We start from the raw sequence: 22,711 nt of genomic DNA on the forward strand, positions 1-22,711 counted from the left end.
AATCTCACGCATGCGCAGTGGGATTGGTAAATTTTTTTTTCATCCTATGTCATCCGCTCTCGTGCCTGGGTCAGGTGACGTAGGATGAAGAACCAGGAAGAGAAGAAGAAGATGGCAGCGCCCGGAGTGCCGGCTCTGAGATGAATGTCGTGTTGAAGCAGGACCAGATTCCAGACACCCCCGTAGTGATCTGTCTGCCCCGTGGGATTGAAGGCGTGTTTTTTTGAGTATAGTACCTCTTTAAGGCTTGAAATGTTGCAAAGCCTTAGCACATGTTGAACAATTTGAAGTTGTGCTGACAGGTACATTTCGAGCAATACTGGATCCTCCATCTAATAATGATATGGTCACTCCCAGACTGCTGACACATCTGTGTAGAATGGATGAGCTGACATTCTAACTACAGCAAGTCATTATGAATGACAAACAAACCTAATTAAAGAGACTGGAAATGTAATTTATTTCAGTTAAAGCTGCATGTCTCCAGTCCATTTAAATCTATTATGTGCTGCACACATGCTTGGCTGGTCTATCTCCAATTAGTAAGGGCAGAGACACAATGCTGTATTGTTTCCTACATTGGAAATTCATTAAATATACAGGGTGTCTCAAAAGTCACTATATACATTTCTTTTTTCTCTTTCATTCCAGGTATCTTTCGGAGAGACTTGAAGCCATTAGCATATGACAATTTAGGCTTTGGAGTAAAGATTTTACCATAAAGATCCCCAAACTCATGCTAAACTGCAGTCAGGGACTTAAAAACTTCTTGCCAAGCGGCAATTTTGCAATGCTGCCCTAATGTCAATTGGCGAGCCATGGCTAAGGGAATGATACGCTTACAAAAAAAGCCTCAGTTGTCATATGTTAATTGCCTTAAGTCTCTCTGAATGATACCTGGAACCAAATACAAAAAAAGGAAGTGTGTGGTGACTTTTGGGACACCCTGTATTTGCGGAATGGTCAACAGAGCATTTATCAATCAAAATGAATTGACAACTCATCCAATCTAGTGCGTATGATTTCTGGGTAATGAATGGTAACACCAGAAATCAATATTCTTGATATTGATATCAAGACGAGAACCTCAGCCCCTTCAATCTTCAGCTGGGCATTCGTGGCTAAATATGGTTGGTTGGGTCTACATTATGTCTAGTGTGGTCCAGATGCTGGATAAATTCCACTATGGAGCATAAGACTTTTGGACAATCGTTGCATCTCAAGACAAAAATTCTTGTGCTGCTTCTAATGTTCTCCATAAAGCCAGACCACTGAATCTCTTATATAACAATAAATTGACCACTATAAAATAACGCATGCATACAAATACATAAAGTGTCATCAGATACCTTAATAACTTAATTCCAAGCCATTCAAGTCCCAGTATGGACAAGGATCCTCCAACTCTATTCTAACTAATCCCTGGACCGATTTTTAACAAAATCCTTGCCTAAATACCCCAAATACTGGGGTCATGTGATGTACAAGGTCCAGCAATGGGGTACTTTCAGGCTGCAGAACTTTAGTGATAATTTTGAAGCCAAAGCATCCTTTAAATAACCAAGGAATCATTTTTTTTTTGGTTCAGGAGAGGTCACCAATGGCAGAAATGATCTTCTCCTTTAAATATTTAGATATGATCATTAGACAAAAATCTATTCATTTTTCCCAGATTTAAATTTATATTTCTTGATCTGCAAAAGAGGTTTTAAAACAAAACTTCTCTGCCCCTCTTCGTTCATATTTGGAAGGGGTTCCCCACCCCCAGCGCTGATGGAAAAGGCTGAGATAAGCAGAAAGAGAGCCAGCAGAGGTGGAAGAAAACTCTCAAAATGTGCAGATCTGGTAACCACAGCTCCATGCCTGCGTATTCCATCTGGGGTCTCAGCATCGACAGAAAACCAGCTTAGATCATCATCAACGTTAAAATCAACGAGCCTCTCGACATCTGTTACACATTAAGGATAATTCGCCTTCATAGGCACAATCAGATTTTCCAGCCAGTTCTCTCCCCAGCCTGCCCACCGAATGAAGGATACCAAATAAAATAAAAATAGAACCCTTAGTGCCAATATGCTTGGTACAACATCCATGGGCTCTGCTTTATGCACAAATATTGTGAACGTTTTGGGGACTTCTTTTAACATTTGTTTAGCACACAACTGCTTTGATAAATCATGTACTCTGCACGGTGCAAACATTTACCCTAAAATATACTCTAGAGTGAGTTTATTTCAAATGCCCTTAAGAATTTTTATATTCATGCACGCACTTGCTTATTGTGTATTATCGTCTCCTAAACAATTTCTGTTGGACATAAAGGAGACCCTGAACGACATTAAATTCAGACGCATGGTGAGGTTGCAATGCAGTAACAGCTTCCTCGTGTCCATGTGTGCCACAGTTGAGAGGTTACATGTATCATCACACCTACGGCTGCCCATAGGGTATGGACGCGAGTGGTATAGAACAGTTGAGTCCAGCCTGCTATTAAACATTAAAACGCTGAATTTTTAAGAACCAGAACAACAGCTGGGGAACCGCAGAGAGCTGCTCGGAAATGCCCCACCGCCCATCTGAACTTAGCCTAAAGGCTAGCTGTACTTTAAAAGACTTTAATTGGATCAATTTTCAGTTCAAGTTGTATAATATAAATGTTGGCCAGTGATTAAAACAACTAAGACTAGCAAACTTCTAGCAAACAGACTTCTTCTTCTGCAAAATGCTAATGTATTACTTTTACCCAATCCATCTCCCAAATAATGATACGCAATTGTGTGCACGCCAAAAATGTTATAAAAGCAGATATCAATTGAGAGGTTTCCAATACTCATCAGATACTTGTACAAGTTGAAACATGGAGGTTCTTTAAATTCTACATTTAATATCATTCACGTTCGGATTTATAGTGGATTCAATGCAGTGGTAGAATGGGCTGCTTGGTAGAGCTGAATGACCAATTAGTAAATGGACAGCCTTAGTCTAAAAAAGCATTGTGTATCATTAGCAAGAGACGTGTTTTGTAAATAAAATACTTGATTTCATCATTTTTTAATCTTTGTTCCCACCCCTGAAGATTAAGGATTCCACTGTCCTGGGATTTCCCCAATACCCTGTGGATCCAGGTCATGTCCCAGAACATGGAAATCGTGCCCCAGATATTTGCACTTTTTAATGGCTGATGGCGATAACCCCCCAACAATCCATTCCCCCTCACATTTAAAAGAAATAAATCGTATTGAATTAAGGAGAACAATGCTGAGCTGCATGTTAGATCTTATTTTAGACATCAAAACTTTCAAGCAGCTAAAAAATGTGATGGTACGCAAGTAAACTTTAAGGTGGTAAATTCCAAGAAGGACTGATCATTTTATTATGGAAATAATGTCTCCTGAAGAATGTGCAGCTTTCTTTCTTCTATTGTATTTGTTAAATAGGGAAAGCTAAGGGTGTGAGATGCGTTGAGGTCATTTAATCAACATCTAAAACGTTGTCCACTTCATTTGAGATCCATAAAACTGATTTATTGGCCCAGTCTGGTATTGTCACAAGGATCAATACAAAGCCAATGGGGGCTAAGATGTAAAGGGCTGATATATCTGCATAAACTGACTGCACGGTGATGAATCAAGAGTGATTGAGATCTAGTGAATGGCGCTAACTCATGGGATATTCAACAGTATTATACAGATGTAACTGAAAATGCTTTGGAATAGGCCTACTATTTTATATAGGTCTGAACTGAGAAGAATAAGGTTGCAAAGTCCTACTAGGGTTTACCTTCATTATTAAAAAACGATCTAAAGATCTGAATACATGCTTGGCCATTCAGCAAGGAAATCTCTAATGATTATCTAAGGTGGAAATATAGTATGTGTACAATCCTCCAATGTCCTGCATTACATGAGCTTTACCTCCCTGGGAAATGTTATGCAGCCATACCAGAAGGGTATGGAGACATACAAATGAATCAGGATCAGAAGACCAATTGTTGATGATACACCATACTCTATGGGACACCTGAAGCTTCCATGATTGAGGCTCATCAATAGGACTTTTGTTAGAAAACCTAGACGTGAAGAGTCCACCGACACAACTAGCTGAACAGAGGACAAAAAGCCAGTTGGGAAACATGCCTTAGGGCATTCAGACTGTGCCCACATGATCCACCACCCAATAAAGTAAAGTGGCCTTATCACTATAGAGTCACTCATTTAGGTGATCCTTGTCCTCAAACACCTCTACGACACTGATCCTCTGTGTTTGACCCTTCATGGTTGGCCAGATAACTTTTCCTTATGCCCCTTATCTCGTAGAGACATAGCAGTTGGAGTAAACCTGGAGCCATTGGACCCACATCAATGTAAGATTATACATCTTTTTACAGGGCTAAGGTGCGTACACATTTCCAATTTTTATCGTTCCAATCGAACGACGAANGATCGATTGGGCAAAAAATCGTTCGTAAAAAAGTAACCAACGACGCCGACGAACGAGGAAAGTCGCTGGAAACGAACGACCGGACCGGCGGATCGGATTGGACGACGATCGTTGAACATCGTTCATGTGTGCGGTCGTTCGTTGATCGTCCATGGGCTGAGCATGCGTGATGAACGAACGTCCGTTCACTTTCCTGTCGTGCACATAGTTCCTCTATCGCTCAAACGATCGTATCTATTGTGTGTACAATATCTACGAACGATCGTGTCGTTACCTCTATGTGCAGGAGGTATATCGTGTATATCGTGCAGGAACGTTCGTCGTTCGTTTTCCGACGATAATAATTGGAAGTGTGTACGTAGCTTTAGTCTTAATTTATTGGTGACTTGGGGTGAAGGGTTCACTTGAAGACACCTGTGAGTCTGATAAGGAATAGGAGAAGGAAGATAGATATAAAGAGCACAACTGTAACAAACAGATCACCATGACACAAGAACAATGTAAATAGGGCTGGAGGCTTCTCTCGAACACACTACTGTAGTAAACTTAGTGCAGTGCCCTGAAGACATATTCCTGACCACAGGGTCAGTGCTGGATACAATAGGGTAAGATTTCCAGACTTCCTTCCTCCCCCTTCCACTATAATAAGTCCCTTTCATCCATGGACATGTCATCTCACACTTATTTGATGCTCTTTCCCTTTTTTATCTATGGATCTCTGACTGCATCTTTCCTGCTGGGTCTTTGATAAGCTGAATGACAATTCTAGCTGAACTCCTTATTCCATTTCACGTTTTCTGCACATTTCCATGTTAAGAAAATCCCCTGTGCTTTAACAAATCATTACTGGCCACACCACGTGTATTGAACCCCTGTTTGGCTATCATGCATAGCTATTGACTTCAATGGTATTTATATAACAAAGACCTGGATGTAAACAGATCAAGAGTTCTAACTTGTGGTATGATTGTTCTAAAATGATCCATCGTCCTATTATGTGTTACTTCCCCCACCTTTATAGATTGCAAGCTCTTCGGGACAGGGTCCTCTCCTCCTGTGGTACCATCTAATCGTCTGTCATTTGCAACCCCTATTTAATGTACAGTCCTGCTTAATATGTTGGCGCTACTTAAATCCTGTTTATTAATAATAATAATAATAATAATAATAGTCCATATTGTTATGTATATGTTTATAGCTGAACTGTGGCACTATTTAAAACTCAACATCAGCTAGAACTGAAACTGTTGGTTGCTGGAAAGAAAACAAAGACAAATTTGTAAGCTCTTCGGGGCAGGGTCCTCTCCTCCTATTTCACTGTCTGCATTATTCTGTCATTTGCAACCCCTATTTAATGTACAGTGCTGCGTAATATGTTGGAACTATATAAATCCTGTTTATTATTAATAATAATAATAATAATAATAATAAATTCAATGCACCCATTGAGGTCGTACCACCAATGCCAGCCCTACCTCTCGTTCCTCCATCACATCTGGCCTCCGTACCTGGGTTCATCCTTCCATGTGACCGTTCCCAGGTCTAGTAGCTAACTGCTGGTCCCATGGAATGTAACAAATGGAATAGAATGAAAAAAGTATTGACAATACCAGTACACCAATTGTTTGACACCAACCGCCACTGGTCATCTTAGCACTAGTTGCACTGGAAGAATAAGAAGCTAAAATGGACAAAGTGAAAGTGTCTCTTTAAAATGTCTTTTGGGTGTTGATATATTTTAGACATAATAATGAGATACCCCCACTAGTATTTCCAGCTTTACTCTGCTGTCAAAGTTATCTGTCAGAATCAAAGTCACAAATCTAAAGGGTGGTGTCACAACACTTCTTATGGTGAGTTTTCCGTAATCCAAGATAAAGAGGGAGCTGGGTGGCCACTACAAAAGACTGAACCATGAAGTACTGAGTATTATTAAATATATTTAAAGTCTATTTCTGAGCAGAATGGTGTCTAAAAATCAGAGGAGTACGGGTACGGAGGAGTTATAGTGTGCTAAGACAACCAAACAACTAATTTGGTCATAAAAAGGAATGTGCTGTGCACATGCATAACTTACTGCAGCATTCTGGGATCTGCTGGGTATTCTAACATTCCCTGAGGCTGCTGAGACTGAATAAAATCCTATGTGTGTTCATGGAAGTTACGTCATGGTCTGACCAGTCAAGAGGGATGAAGATCTGACACCTGGAAGAGCAGTGGATGATGGCCCATGATAAAACGAGGATGAGCAAGTACAAATAAAAAAAAAAAATTTCATCAGGCAGGTAGGTTTATTTTATTGCAGAAGGGACAGGAGATGGGCCTGCCTGGTTGCAATTTTTTATTTATAGGGTTCAATTCTGTTTATTGCTAGTGTTCATATCCTCTCGAATGCACACTAAACCCTCCATGGAACAATTTGATTCGCCATTATAGACACCGCCCCTGGTTCAGATGTTTTTTTATCCGGCCCAAAAGTAACAAACACAAAGCATAAAAATTGTGCAAGCATTCAGCCTCCCAGATGTACATAAGAAAACATTCCCTTTGGATTTAAGGCACTTAGGCAGCAGCGAGAGGAAATGACTAACATTCTTATGGGGTGAAATCGTAGGCTCAGGGTTTACTAATCCAGCCAGCTTCGCCCTGTGGCTAAACCCGACCGTTCATGCAACAAACATTGCGAGGAAAAGCAGAACATAACACGTCGCAGGCAATATGTCAGGTATTTGAATCAGGAAAATAAAAACACACGTTATGAAACTATTCAAGATATGAAGGATCAAATTTCTCTTCTAGTCATTCTTGCAATCTCAGAAAAGGCCAATTGTGAAAATTTTAAAGTGAAGATGTATTACGGTGCTTGAAAACAAAATGACCGCTTAGATGTGGCAGGCAGTCTCCGGTTTCATATCTTATGACGCCATTGGTGGGATTTCCCTTAATTCCTGATCTTATGACACCCGATGTGGATGGGCCCTGGCTAGCACATAATAAAATGAGCATCATATATATTTTATGCTATTTCTTATTATTTGCCTTGTGATGGCCATAGAGTCATGCATCCTCTTGGGTCATACAGGATTTTACCAGTGGGCATTTTTTGGTTCCCTTTTGACCCATCTCACTGTGACAGATAGGAACCCCAGGTCACCCCCTCCCTGGAATAAATCTTTATATCTGACAGCTCTGGCTCTTCCCCCTGTCCGCCTAAGTGGCCTTGTCAGATTAGGGCAATTCCAGCAGTCAATTGCTCTGCCCAGCAGCTCCGGCATGTGTGAAATGATGAAGAAACCAAGAGAAGCTTCTCCTTAAAAAGGGACAGCTGTCCTCAGAATGACCCCGTCAGAGTCACAGGGATGTGATTTTCCCTCCAAGAGATCAATTACCTCTGCAAATGAAATTAGAACAGGGACCTAAATCAATTTACTTTGCTTTTGTGGAATTTTATGCTGCACACCTACAACATCATCCTCCTAATCTCTACTTGGGAAAGGGAGTGCTTGGGAGCACCAAACTTACCAAGAAGGCATACCTGCCAGTACCGTACGGACCCTGGGAGTACTCATTAATATTATTATTATTATTATTATTAAACAGGATTTATATAGCGCCAACATACTACGCAGCGCTGTACAGTAAATTGGGACCCCTGCCCATTTTGTTACTGGGGTATTTGCCAGTACTGCACTCCTGACACTCTTGGTACCTGCCAGTTATGCACCATGACACTGGGGGTAACAGACTATTGCAACATGACACTGGGGGTTCCTCCTAGTCCTGTCCCCATGTTACTGGGGGTTCCTGCAAGTTATGTGTCCCTGACACAGAACTAGCTGGGACCCCTTGTGTCAGGGGCACAGGACTGGCAGAAGGGGTCCCTGACATTCTTTTGATCCTGACACAAGGGGTCCTTGACACAAGGGATCCCCGACAGTCCTGTGCCCATGTGACAGGGGCATCCTGACAGTCCTGTGCCCCGACACAAGGGATTCAGGCCAGCCCTGGCCCTAGCTCCTCCAACACTCTATGATTGTGGGCCATTGCTGGCTCTGCTTTTTACGTGATGATATCAGATTGTCTGCCCCTGGTGGAACACCAAAGTAAAGTGGCTTCTATGAATAGGTCAAGGGACAAGGTGATGTTGCCATTCTTTCCAGCAAACCAAGGCATTGCTGAGTATCCTAAAATCTTACAATAAGACGGACTGCAATCCAGTGCAGCAGCACCTTCTTGAGAGATTTTAGGTGGTCAGCAAATTGGGTTAGGTCCTTTTTCCATGTCAAGTTTTTTTGTTTTTCATGTACTACAAGTAGTCAACATGGGGAAAAGGGGGGACATGATAAACAAAAAAGCAGACAGTATTTTTGATGCAAAGTCCCCAGTTAACAAAGCTCCATACAGAAGTTAAAATCTAACAGACTGTTTTAAATCCTCTCCACTCCGTACAATATACAAAAATATGTTTTTGCTTTACATACACTTTAAACATACCTGCACAATGCGGATTTACACGCAACATTATCCCTTTAATAAATGCAACATTCACCTAGAAACAATTCCAACCAGATGGAATTTTTGCCCCCTCCATCTATACATGTAGTCCTTACTCCTCACCCTTCTATGGTGAAATCCAACAGATTACAACAATAACATACTGATCCTGTAATTACTAAGACGGAAAATGTACAGACTCAGCTACAGTGTAATTTCCCAGCAGTAACCGAGTCCAAACCGCTGGATTTTAACTGCTTTTGGGCAATCAGACATTAAACATGCAAACTGCTGCAATTTCCTAATTTAACAGTGGCAGAAAAAAAGTTGTTTATAAACCTCAGAACTGGCTGATATGTGATCAGCTGTACGTTGGAAAATAATTGCATTACACAACTCTTATACACTTGAAAACTGTCCCAAGATACAGCAACCGCATTATTTTTCACAAAGGCTCCTTTTTTTTAATTAAAAAGTCACCACTGAGCTTCAGTCAAAAGACTTTGCCTAAGTTGCCTAGGCTGTCTGCTGCAGGTATAAGGAAGAATTTCCTCAATCTGCTTGGCAGCGGCCAAAGCTGATCTATGTAACTGGCACATTTACATGATTTGTGTGCTGGAATGTCTTGGTGATGCATAAGGATGGTGCCATCTTTAAATGTAAAAGTATGCTTTAGAATTGGGACATTTTCAATGTCAGATGTTTTTTTCCTGCTGCACTAAAATCAATGCAGTTGTCAGCCTAGCCTGCTGGACTAAAGACCTCCACCAACCCCCCACCACTTTATGCATGCATCAATTACTTTCCCAGCAAAACAAATGCCGCTTCCTTGACTCCCAAAAAAACAGACCTTGTGATTTGGAAAGGGCTTTTGGGAGGTGTAGTTCTGGGGGTGTGTAATCATTGCTCAGAACAGACCCCCCATCAGCTGCCCCTGCACAAAGTTTTAAAATCTGGTGATGATGTCACAGTGAAGAATAAAAACTGTTTTTCACTACAGGAGTAAAAAAATAAAAAAAGCAGAAACATTAAGAAGGGAGGGGGAGGTAAGTTTAGGTAATTGGGTGAGGACTGATAAGTTTTAAATGTCAGCAACAAATAAATATGGGAAAAGAGCAAACCAGTCTTCAGCCCGTTAAGGTTTTACAATTGCCTCCATCCCATCTGATTGTTGCAGGATTAGCGTCAGGAATTTAGGAAATGTTAAACGGTCGGTCACAACAAGAACCCGTCACACCATCAGTGTCTGCAGGGTGCAGTTATAAACGGTCGCTCGGTGCCAAGTGCCATTCTGCTGGAGACAAGCTTTTCTATATTGGGCTGCTAGTTATTTGACTAATTATATCAAGAGACACTAAATCTTAACCAGAATCTTCAGTACGGCAAAAAGAGACGTGGAAAGTGAGCCAATCCGCTCCTCATACCATCATCCCCACGGAGGAGAAGAAGACCAAATTTGGCCAATCCCATCATCTTTGTGGCAAATTCAAGTTACCCTAAATGTGATAATTAAAATTTTCCCTAGAAATCAGATGTGTTACTAGCAGAAAATACTGCAGATCTTATGACTGCTCTTAAAGTTTTTGCAAAAAGACCAAAATAGGGTGCCTGCGAATAAAGAGCCACCGTGCCTCCCGTCTACAAGTGCCACAGCTGCTGAAGAATCTCCTGCATCAGGTGTCCCCTGCTAATCCTTGTGGTCCCACCTGCCATTTACCACCAACCCCCAAACCTAGGGTTACAATTGTGTGCTTTGTAAGAACTTGATCCTCACAAAAACTCTTAGGATCGAGTTCTCTTTTTGAAACTGCTAATTGTTTGGCTCTTGTGCTAGTTTGCTTGGCACCAAATTTTAAATCGCTGTACTAGGACAAACATGCAATTGGGATCTTTGACTTTCCTGATTTGCATTCTCTCACCTGGGTCGGTGACTTAAATTCCCACAGCTAATGAGTTAGTGTAACAGTTAGGTATTTGGAGTTTTCGTCAATGGTCGTCATTGGTAGCCCTTTCCATTAAGGTGCCCATAGACACAAGCCAGTGGCAGGAAAGGCTTGCACCATCTGACTGTCAAAACATAATTAAGAAAATTGCTGCAAATTTAGGTTGGACTTGGAGAGGGGTGGAAGATCAGTTGGACAAACATATCATGGCCAATGCAGTTCCACAGCACAGGAACATTGTCTTGGATTTTGGGGATGGGGGATAGAAAAAGGGGGATAAAACACATCCCAGCCATTTGGTATAGGAAAAAAAACGAGAAACATGTGCGGCTGTGAAGCAGGGTGTGAGGGTTTGGGTAAACCTATGCCATCTGGTAAGGTCATTAGACTTAAGACTCCCCCAATGCCAAACAGATGGATATGAAGCAGAGCCACCATTGAGGGAGGGAAGGGCCACCTCTGTACTGGGCCCCAATCCAAAGAACATGAATTTTGCGATGCTGGAAATGTTAAACATAGAGGGGGGGGGGGGGTAAGGTCATTAGACTTAAGACTCCCCCAATGCCAAACAGATGGATATGAAGCAGAGCCACCATTGAGGGAGGGAAGGGCCACCTCTGTACTGGGCCCCAATCCAAAGAACATGAGAGGGGGGGGGGGGGGTTTGGGAGACCCAAAATGTTTACCAAGCATGGGGCCCAGACATTTCTGATAGGTCCCTGATAGAAAGAGCCTTCTCTAATGCAGGAACCTGTACACCTTCAAAAATCTTGCAATACAACCACCCAATGTTTAAAACAAGGTGAACAAATATCAAAAGTTTTAGCAGGAATTTGTATTCCATTTCCCCATTACAGGTATAATCCACATCCACAATTCACACAAGGATTACACAATCAATACAAAGATTTTCCGATCTTTCCAATATCTATTTTAATGAAAACAAGTTGTACAAAGTAGCAACCAAGGTTATTCATTTTATAGGGCGGCCATGGATTCTGAGCATACAAGGTAACAGATTGACATACAGCTAGTCCTCTGGGCACCGTTACATGCTCAGCCAGCAAAACAGTAGATGGCAAATGAATTCTCTCACCTCCGTCCCAGATGAGCACCTGTCACTTAAGGCCTAAAGGTAAGGCTTCATGCAGCTGAAAAAAAAATCCCCAATTCCCTTATGTTAAAAAACACAAGGCATCCATGCCCAATGATTTTTTCGTATGATACCTTGGTTTTAACACTTAAAAGAATAACAAAAGAGAAAAAAGAACACTGAAGACTCATTTAAATGTTTCAGCATGCTGGTCACTACATCATTTATTTAGATTTGAATCCACACATGCAAGTTTATAGAATGTTTTCAATTGGATATAGTTGGAAAAATGTGTGAGTCCTCTCTGTTGGACACAAAGTACCCCCAGAAGCTAAGAGCTCTACCCCATTCTCCAAACTTCCTTTCAAATGCCATTTTTTAAAATCAGTTTCTTGCTGGTGAATAATGCTACCATATTTCAGAACTGAAATGGTTGGTTCCTCCAAAAGTGTTGTTGAAATTATAGGTAGATCTTTGTGAGCCAACAGAACCCTTTTTTTTTTCTTGGATTCCCCATCAGTGAGTTGTCCATGCCATAATTTCTGAGTGGGTTCTTGTTTGGGTTTAGGTGTCACTCCCTGCTCACCGCTGGGTGATCCAAAATTTCCCCTTTCATTCTCTATAACATAAATAAATCCACCCCGGATAGTGGGAGCCATTACTAATGAACACAGTTACCCAGGCAAACCCAAATTAGTCTTCAGAAACTGTTGGATGGCTTTACTTTCCACCAATCAGCAACCCGTCCTATCACTTCCGAATAGACTAAACCTTTACATTTCCCTTCATTTGTACAACAATCTGGCCGTCTATTGTTGTTTGGTTGGGCTTGTCCTCTATAAACTCAAAAATAACCCAACTTCTACACGTGACACAAATCTGTTACATTTCCTCTAAAAGCCCCTACGGCGTATGACATGATGAGGGATAGTAATGAAGAGCCAGTGACAATGGCTTATGTTTGGCTCTGCTCATGACAACTCTGCAGTCACCAGGACACATCTCTAAACCCAAAATCTGAGGCTAATTAGCAGAACGTTTCAGGCCAAGGAAATTGATGGCTTGCTGCTAACGGCACGCACAAAATTTCACAGCTCCCAATGTTTCAACATTGATGTCTGGAACACATTGCTGCAGAGCTGGTAAATAAACCTTCCCAAAACCAGCCTCCTAGGACAGATATACACAGATATTACGATTGAAATTGGAGTTGATTTACAAGTATTTCATGTACAATCCAACTGTTTCATATTTGATCATTTTATTATTATATCTAAATAAAATGATATTAGTGGCACAAAAAAAGGTTTTGATTTTATACTACTTTCATGATCAATTTTCAATTGACATTTTGCCCAAAAATCAAATGTAAATAAAATCAAAAATGTATTATTTTGATTAATCAAACATATTCCATAGCGTATGGCTGGCTATAGGTAAGTTATTGCTATTTGGCAGATACGCGACTGTATGTGCACAAAAAAAATAAAACAATCACAGCACGATTGGATGTTCTGTTGATTGTCATAAATTCCAAATATAAACTCCAATCGTTCAGCACAATTTGATTGCATAGGAAGATCCATGGCAAGAACAAATTTTATAGCATCTTATAGGGAAGAAGGGGGTTCTCTGATTTTCTCTTCTCATGATTAAAAGTAGCAACTGTTCTCTCAAACTGCGAAAGTCTATTTGGAAATAAAGGGATCTGTCACACAATCACACTCACTGGAAATCTTTGGGCAACCCAATAACCTGGGAGCCCATGCTTACAATTTTTCATTATGATGCTATTGACTGCTCCTTGGTATTTCAAGTGCAACACAGAGGCTGTGTGCATTAAATTATAAGGTTGAAAGCAGGCGATTGAGTTTGTGGGTTCCCCATATACCCACAATAAAGTTTATTAAAACTACAAGATACACACATGGTCCTTCTGCTCTAGAAAACTTGTGCTGTGTTACTGTCTGTATTCGTCTGTCATTTGCAATCCCTATTTAATGTACAGTGCTGCGTAATATGTTGGCGCTATATAAATACCGTTTAATAATATTAATATGCATCCAGGTTAATTCATGTGATCATTTCTGCCTGCACCTTAAACTTGCCCCTCCATACTTTCCCTCTGTCATGTACACAGCTAAAAATATTTATAAACAATTACATTAGATTGTGAGCTCTTATGATGCCAGTGACATGACTAGGAAGAGCTCCATATTAGCTTGGCACTTCATGTGATATGATAAAAATATAAAAATAATGCTATATATACAGCAGAGGATCATTTACAGCACCATTCCTTAAAGGGGGGCTCTTTTGTGCCTTGTTGCACTGGTGTCCTGCTTATCCATGGACATCACCTACAAGGAGTCTACATGCATGTTTCTGCACATATATCACCTATCTGCAACCCTAAAATATACTATGGGGCTAAACAGGTTTCTTTAACAACAAATAAATAAAACTGACACAACTTGCAATGAAAGTATGCTTTCTATGTTTGCCTTTTTGCACCGGTGTCCAGCTCATCCATTCTGCAACCCCAAAATATACTAAAAAGTTAATTAGCTTTCATTGAAAATAAAAAAAACAGACAACTTGCAATGAAAGTATGTTCCTTCTCTGGCAGGGTCCTCACCACCTGTGTCACTGTCTGTATCTGTCTGTCATTTGCAACCCCTATTTAATGTACCGCACTCCGTAATATGTTGGCGCTATATAAATCCTGTTTAATAATAATATTAATAATGTTTGCCTTGTTGAACCGGAGTCCTGGGTTCCAGCTCATCCATGGACATTACCTGTAAGGAGTCTACATGCATGTTTCGCACATGTATCCCTTTCAGCAACCCCAATATAAACTATAAAGGTAATTAGCTTTCATTGAAAATAAATAAAACAAACAACTTGCAATGAAAGTATGTTCCTTCTGTGGCAGGGTCCTCTCCTCCTCCTGTGTCACTGTCTGTATTTGTCTGTCGTTTGCAATCTCTATTTAATGTACAGCACTGCGTAATATGTTGGCGCTATATAAATCATGTTTAATAATAATAATGTTTGCTTTGTTGATCCAGAGTCCTGGGTTCCAGCTCTTCCATGGACATTACCTGTAAGGAGTCTACATGCATGTTTCTGCACATGTATCCCTTTCTGCAACCCCAATATATACTATAAATAGTTTCATTGAAAACAAATAAAATACACACAACTTTCAATGAAAGTATGTTCCTTTTATGTTTGCCTTGTTGCACCGGAGTCTTGGTTATTATTATAAATATTGTTATTAAACAGGATTTATATACCGCCAATATATTTTCCAGCTCATCCATGGACATTTCCCTTTAAGGAGTCTACATGCATGTTTCCGCACATGTATCCCTTTCAGCAACCCCAATATAAACTTTAAAGTTAATTAGCATTCATTGAAAATAAATAAAATACACACAACTTGCATGGGAAGAATGTTCTTTCCATACTTCCAAACAGCAACCCAAACCTGTACCTTGGCAACTTTGGCTTGCACCCTAGGAGTATATGTGTAGCCATTATTATTATTAAACAGGATTTATATAGCGCCAACATATTACGCAGCGCTGTACATTAAATAGGATTGCAAATGACAGGGGAAAACAGACAGTGACACATGAGGAGGAGAGGACACTGCCCCGAAGAGCTTACAATCTAGTAGTTGGGGGAATTTACACAATAGGAGGCATACGGCTAGAACTTTTTCTTGGCCAGCAAGGAGTGTAAATAGTTATTATATAATTATTAAAACATATCTATTCTATATAAAAGCAGATTTATATCTGAATGAAGGATCAGGGACAGAATGGGACAGCTGTAGAGTAAATGGCTTTTTACAGTAAGACAGAGAAAGCAGGGTTACAGCATGCAGACACTTCCAAATTCCATTCCACAGATGCTCACTTACTTTAATGCAAGCTGGAACTGGCTCAGGGTGCATATCCAAAACTGGATGAAATCCTTTTCACAAAGCAGGAAAACAAAGCAAAATTGTATCCAGAGTTCTAAAGTTTAAAGACTCCTCCAGTGTGACAGCAATATCTCCCCAGCCTACTCTGATCTGTATGAGCACAATCCCTGCATGTAGTCACTCCTCCCTGCATGTAGTCACTCCTCCCTACTCCTGTCTCCCCTCCCTGCATCACTCCCCACAGCTCTGGAATGAAAGCATGCTTCCATTTTTTTACCCTTACTTTTTTTTCTCAATATGCTTTATTGAGGACTCACAGCCTGAACAGAAAGGACAAGAATGTCTAGAGAGCTTTTTAAAAAATAACAATGTATCAAAGAGGCATTAACCATTCATGTTACATTTGTTTTTTGTTTCTAGTGTTATGTGTTTTGCTTTGTTTTTTCTATAAATATGAAAAATTATTCTAGCATCTTTGAGAAGGGCATTTTATTATTATTATTATTATTATTATTAACAGGATTTATTTATTGCCAACATATTACGCAGCGCTGTACATTAAATATTTAAAGGGGTGAAATTAATTCAGGCTACGTACACACACGCAATAACGATCGTCCGAAAAATGTGAACAAAAAAAGTGCACGATAATGCGAATGTCACTGGAAACGAACAGATCATTGGGCGACGAGCGTTCGCTATCAATCGTGTGTACGGTCAGTGATCGTGGATTGTTCTGTGATACACTTTCTCCTGTACACGTCACTTCCTGCACCGTTCAAACGATCGTATCTAGCGGATGTACATTATTAGTGGATTATATCTGAACGATCGTATCATTATAGCATGTACAGAATTGTGCACAATACGAATTGTATTGTTCAAAATAAACGTTGATCGGTTGTTAATCGTTTGTTTTCTAACAACAATTATTGCACGTGTGTACCTAGCCTAATCCCCGTATATATATAAATATGTTGATACAAAATGTACCTGTTCCAACTTACTTGCAAATCCAATTTAGGAACAAACCTACAATCCCTATCTCGTATGTAACTCGTATATGATCAAGGAAGACCTACTAGATTGTAAGCTCTCCGGGGCAGGGTCCTCTCCTCCTGTATCACTGTCTGTATTCGTCTGTCATTTGCAACCCCTATTTAATGTACAGTGCTGTGTAATATGTTGGTGCTATATAAATCCTGTTTATTATTAATCATAATAATAATAATATTAATATTATTAATAACAACCTGGGATCAAAGTATTGGCCAAACTGTTCTCTTATGTCAATCTTCCTGGCAATGTGAGACCCTGAATTCTTTAATTTCTGGCTGCCAGAAGAATGACAATGGTTTGGAGTGGACCAAATTGAAAGTAGTGATGCCAAACTCAAAATGAATGAAAGAAAAGGCTGCTATGCCCTCTGGCCCAATTTAGATGAGGCATAGGAGGTAACAAACCCCCTATACCAGTGGTATAAAACAGTAAATAATAATAATAATCAGGGAATAATTGCACCCCTTCTTAATGATGCCAGTCTTCTGGCTGCTCCAGCAATATTAACCACTCCACTGTTGATTTGTGGTACTTGGCATTCCATAAGCCGGAGTAGGCATGATAGACCGGGCTCACAGGATGTGGGATCTATAATGTTGGCAATTATCTTACCGAGAAGATGAATGGCATTGGACCTCAGAGCAGTGTGTCTCTCTTTTTGGGACTGCACTAAGAATATGTTGCAACAATAGTTTTGTTTTTATTATGCATCAAATACATTAGCAGCAAAATAATTATAATAATACATAATATATTTATTATAAAATTAAATATATATATATAGATGTGGAGTGACCTTCCAAAAGTGGGATTTAGGTAAAGGTAAACTCCATCATTTAGGAATTGGCTTGGATATTCCAACAGTACGAATAAAATGTGGGAGCTATTTATAAAGAGTCAGCATGCAGAAATTTGAACATTTCCTTCTACATTTATGAAGCATTGAATATAGCTCACTGACTGTTTACAGAACGCAATGCCTCTGATTCATCAAGCTGCTAAATAGTTCTTAAGTCATACAGAAATGACATAATAACATTACAATGTTGGGAAAAATAAGTTCATGCATCATTTTTGCTCATGCCCGGAGCACCATAGTAATCTGTTATTGGATATTAAAATGCGGCTAGCAATGATCCAGCGACAATGAGTGACAGATGAAGGAAAGAGCGCTGTACACACAGTACCCATTGTGTTCTTTGGAGAGGCAGGAGGGAGAATGAGCGGTCGGTATGGCGGTCGTTCATGGTTCTGTCCTGATGGATTCAGGAATGACATTGGGCAAATTCTGTACACATGTCAAATTCTTGCCAGAGAAAACCCAATTGAGCAAGAATCATCTCACATGTGTAAATAGCTTTAGTGTGTTGAGTTGCTAAACAAAATGCAACACTGCCACACACTAATGCACAGAGCAGGGCCCGATTTTTCAAAGCTCTCCAAGACTGGAGAAGATAGACTATCATGGGTGAACCTGGGTGATGCAGCAAACATTAAATGGATTCGGTGCAGGATTGAAAACCTTTGCAAACTAACAGCAAATGATTTTTATTCTATTCATTCCAGATTTGCTGGATGACCCAGGTTCTCTCATGACAGTCAGTCTTGGAGGGCCCAGTGTGTAAACCTATGCAATACAGAAAAGTATGAACCCAGCCCCAAATATTCCAGCATTATGAATGTGTTGTCATGTATTAAATATTTATTTGTGCGATTGTATATATGTAGTAAAATAATGAACTTTTCTTTAGAAAGTACACATGGCTCCATTGGAAGACCATGTGACAGGGGGATGAATTAATATTACACAGTATTTATATAGCGCCATCATATTACACAGTGCTGTACAAAGTCCATAGTCATGTCACTAGCTGTCCCTACGAGCTCACAATCTACTGTACCTACCTCATTAATGTAGTCTAAGGTCAATTTTTAGGGGGAAGCCATTTAACTTCAGTGCATGTTTTTCAATTGTGGGAGGAAACCCTCACAGACACAGAGAGAACATGCAAACTCCATGCAGATAGTGCCCTGGCCAAATTCAAACCTGGGACTCAGCACTGCAAAGGCCACCATGCTAACCACTGAGACTGGGAGACAGGGGCAGGAAATGTCACCCCGCAACAGTAAGTACCCAATGAAGAACTACCATGGCAGAATCATCTGATATTACTTTCTCAAAAGCTGTATTAAAAACGGAATTGCAATAAATTAATATTAATAAACTGTATTTAAATAGCGCCAACATATTACACAGTGCTGTACAATAAATAGGGTCTGCATTCAATTAAATTTATTTTAAAATTAAATTACTTTTGCAATAATTTAAATCTTAATTTTATCAATCGGAATTTCATATATTTTAACTTCATATATTTTAAATTGAGCAACACTGAGCACAACAAAGGACAAGAAAATGTCAATATCATCAAATATTATTATTATTATTATTATTACACAGTATCTATATAGCGCCATCATATTACGTAGCGCTGTACAAAGTCCATAGTCATGTCACTAACTGTCCTTAAAAGGAGCTCACAATCTAATGTCCCTACCTTAGTCGTATGTCATTAATGTAGTACATAATAATGCATAATAAATATTAATAATGCAATATTGCCCCGAAACAGATCAATATTCCATTCCAGAAACAAATAGAACTGAGAAATCTCATTCTGATGACAGTATGTGATGAGGAATTCAGCTGTGAGTTTGTGACAGAGAACAACCTCCCCCCTCTTCCCCTGATAGAGAGACCTCCATAATTCTTTACATGCCTGCAATTCTTCATGGCTCATAGAGGAGGGGTGTAATCCTCCGCATGGTCCCGGGCTATCCTAATATATATCCTTATATATATATTCCAGGACTAACACATTCACCGTGTGATTCACTGTCTGCGTCTGGCATTGTGATTATGGCACATGTTTAGTTACTGTGTTTATATAAAGTATGGACAGGCCATGTAATAGATTTGGATAGACAATGTAATGCAAATCTTTTTTAATTTTTCAAAAACAGGAAATTAGAGAAATCTCCCAGAGAGTTGCAGTTATGCGCATAAATTTTGACCTCACCTCTTGCTATGCTGATAACAAGAAACATTGTGGATTTCTCTTTTTATCTGTCCTAGTAATTAGGATCGCCAAGAAGAATTGAGAGGGAAAATCTTTCCAACAGCAATAAAAAACATTTTTATAGAGTATTTAAAGGGAAACAAAAAACTTTGGCCTTTACATACACCATAACTTCTTTGTTTATGTATGACCAATGCAAATGGTTTTCCGGTTCTCCTGATGTTTTTGGGATATTCCCATTGCCATTTTTTCCAGGAACTTATTATTAATATTATTAATTGGCATAGGAGAACAATATGGCTAATACTTTGATCCCATGTTGGTATTATTATTAATATTATTATTAATAAACAGGATTTATATAGCACCATTATATTACGCAGCGCTGTACATTAAATAGGGGCAATTTTGTGCACAGATATGGCAGCCAAAAAAGCAAAATGTGAATGCTGGGGCCGAGTTGTTATGTGAAAATAAGGGCTGTGCCGCAAATGCATGAGATTTATATCGCTTACAGATATTGTGCGCAGTATAGCTGGGATAAAAGCAGCTTTGGAAAATCGATTGTGATGCTGCCTTGTGGGTTGGAACAAAGTCTCCTCTCTGTTAGATCAAAACCCAAACGAAGAAGAATTCTGGTTGTGTTAATGAGTCCTTTCATGCTGCGCTTGTTGACGGCTCTGCAGAAGGCAGCGAATGAAGCGTTTCACATTTACACAACACAAGACACCCAATAAATGGGAGTTAAAGGGGAAGAAATGAAAAATGTGACTTTTAATTCACCATAGCCATGGCTTACAGTCAGCTGATCCTATGCCGGCCTTTTTTAATATACCTACCTGTGAGCCCCCACTTACCTCCGTAAATGCAGGTGTTGGGGATTATTCATCCTTTAGCACCCTGGCCTTTGCAGCGCTGGGTCTCAGGTTCAAATCCCAGCCAGAACACTATATTGAGTTTGCAGGTTCTCCTTGTTCCCTCCCTCCGAGTACTACGGTTTCCTCCCACATTCCAAAAATATGCAGTTAGGTTAATTAGCTTCCCCCCAAGACTGACCTTGGACTGTGTTAAAGAGATATGACTATGGTAGGGATATTAGATTTTGAGCTACTTTGAGGGACAGCTAATCACATGACTATGGACTATTGTACAACGCTGCATAATATGTTGGTGCTATATAAATACTGTGTAGTAATAATAATAATTTTAATTTTTACCCCTTCCTATTGTTTGATACTTCTCCCACCTTCTAGATTGTAAGCTCTTTGGGGCAGGATCCTCTCCTCCTGTGTCACTGTCTGTATCTGTCTGTCATTTACAACCCCTATTTATTGTACATCGCTGTGTAATATGTTGGTGCTATATAAATCCTGTTCACTACTAATAATAATATTATTAATTCAGTCCTGGCAGTCAGGGGGGAGGCTGAGATATCTGGCATATCCCAGAGTCACGATCAGGAAGGTAAGAGACTTTTATTGACTTGGCCTGTCCCTTCTGCAATAACAACCCTGCCCGATTGCAATATTTTTAAGCAGAATTATAGTTCCACTTTAAGGAATGTGTATAACTTCAATAAAGATAAAATGACTGTACAAAAAAGGCGTATGGGCTGCTGTGATTGACAAACTGCTTGTAAAATTGACAAAGATAATTAAAAAACCACCATTACCAAAATGCAATTATACCCCCCTGCTAACACAGGCAGCCGCCCCCACCTGTAAAACAACAATAACACCACTGAGTACTGGAAACCTACAGCTGGCTTTCTCCTGCAGCTGCAGGTTTGATTAATGGCCCAAAACAACGCTCACAAACAAGCAAAAATCCCCAATCTGGTGTGTGTGAAAATGTGTTTTCTTAGTTAGTTGTGGGAGCTGCATTAAAAACAAGAAATGTAATTTAGAAATAAAGCACTGATGTAATAACATGCATGCAAGGCACATTTCACTCCTTCTCACCCACTTAGGTCAACCCAATCATTTAAAAGGCCACACTGGATAGACAGATGCTACTTCTTATGAGTAAAGAGCAATTAATCTTCAAGAGCTCTAGCTTTTTATGCACCTTAAAGCACATTTGTAACCTAATAAATACCCCTAGTCACTGGGCTGTCCTAGAGATGATCAATAAAATGCAAAAAAGTAACTTTTGTAGGCAAATAGCACCCACATTTCGGAATGCGCGAACCAAACACGAGAAGCTACAGATTAATTGGCTCAGTTTTTCTTATTGCACCATTTGCTTTGATGGATGTATTTCCATAGACAAGTTTTAAAAAAGTACTACTTCCAACCACAAGCCAATGTATGAAAAAGTCATGCAGTTACCACGTATAAGTACTCCCCTGTGCCTAATGGTAACCTCTTGGCACCCAGGAGCGGTAAACAACATGGTTCCTAACCACTGATCAGAACTCTCTGCTTGTTTTGATCACAGAGGAGACTTTGTTCCTTGCTGATCCCAACCCACAATCATCACAGGCAGCATCATAACTAATTTTGCCAAATATATTGTCTAGGGCTAATGCATTCACCATGTGATTCACTGCGTCTGGCATTGTGATCATGGCACATGTTTAGTTACTCTGTGTATTTAAAGTAAGGACAGGCCATGTGATAGATATGGATAGACACAGGCCAAGGAAGGAGGCTGCAATGCAACT

At 39.9% G+C, this 22,711-nt stretch overlaps 1 protein-coding gene across 2 annotated transcripts in view; it reads right to left on the bottom strand.

Annotated features, from left to right (window-relative positions):
- FRMD6 (FERM domain containing 6) overlaps positions 1-22,711 on the bottom strand; it is a 120,707-nt gene that overhangs the window by 39,571 nt on the left and 58,425 nt on the right. The window contains exon 1 of one of the 2 annotated variants that reach the window (XM_072427582.1): positions 15,905-16,051. The exons of the other annotated variant lie outside the window; for it this stretch is intronic. The gene's annotated coding sequence lies outside the window, so the exon portion shown is untranslated. Of the gene's footprint in view, positions 1-15,904; positions 16,052-22,711 lie in introns of those variants that run through there. 2 annotated transcript variants of the gene reach the window in all.

This window comes from Pyxicephalus adspersus, chromosome 12 (assembly GCF_032062135.1).
Source record: "Pyxicephalus adspersus chromosome 12, UCB_Pads_2.0, whole genome shotgun sequence".
Taxonomy (NCBI): Eukaryota; Metazoa; Chordata; class Amphibia; order Anura; family Pyxicephalidae; genus Pyxicephalus; species Pyxicephalus adspersus.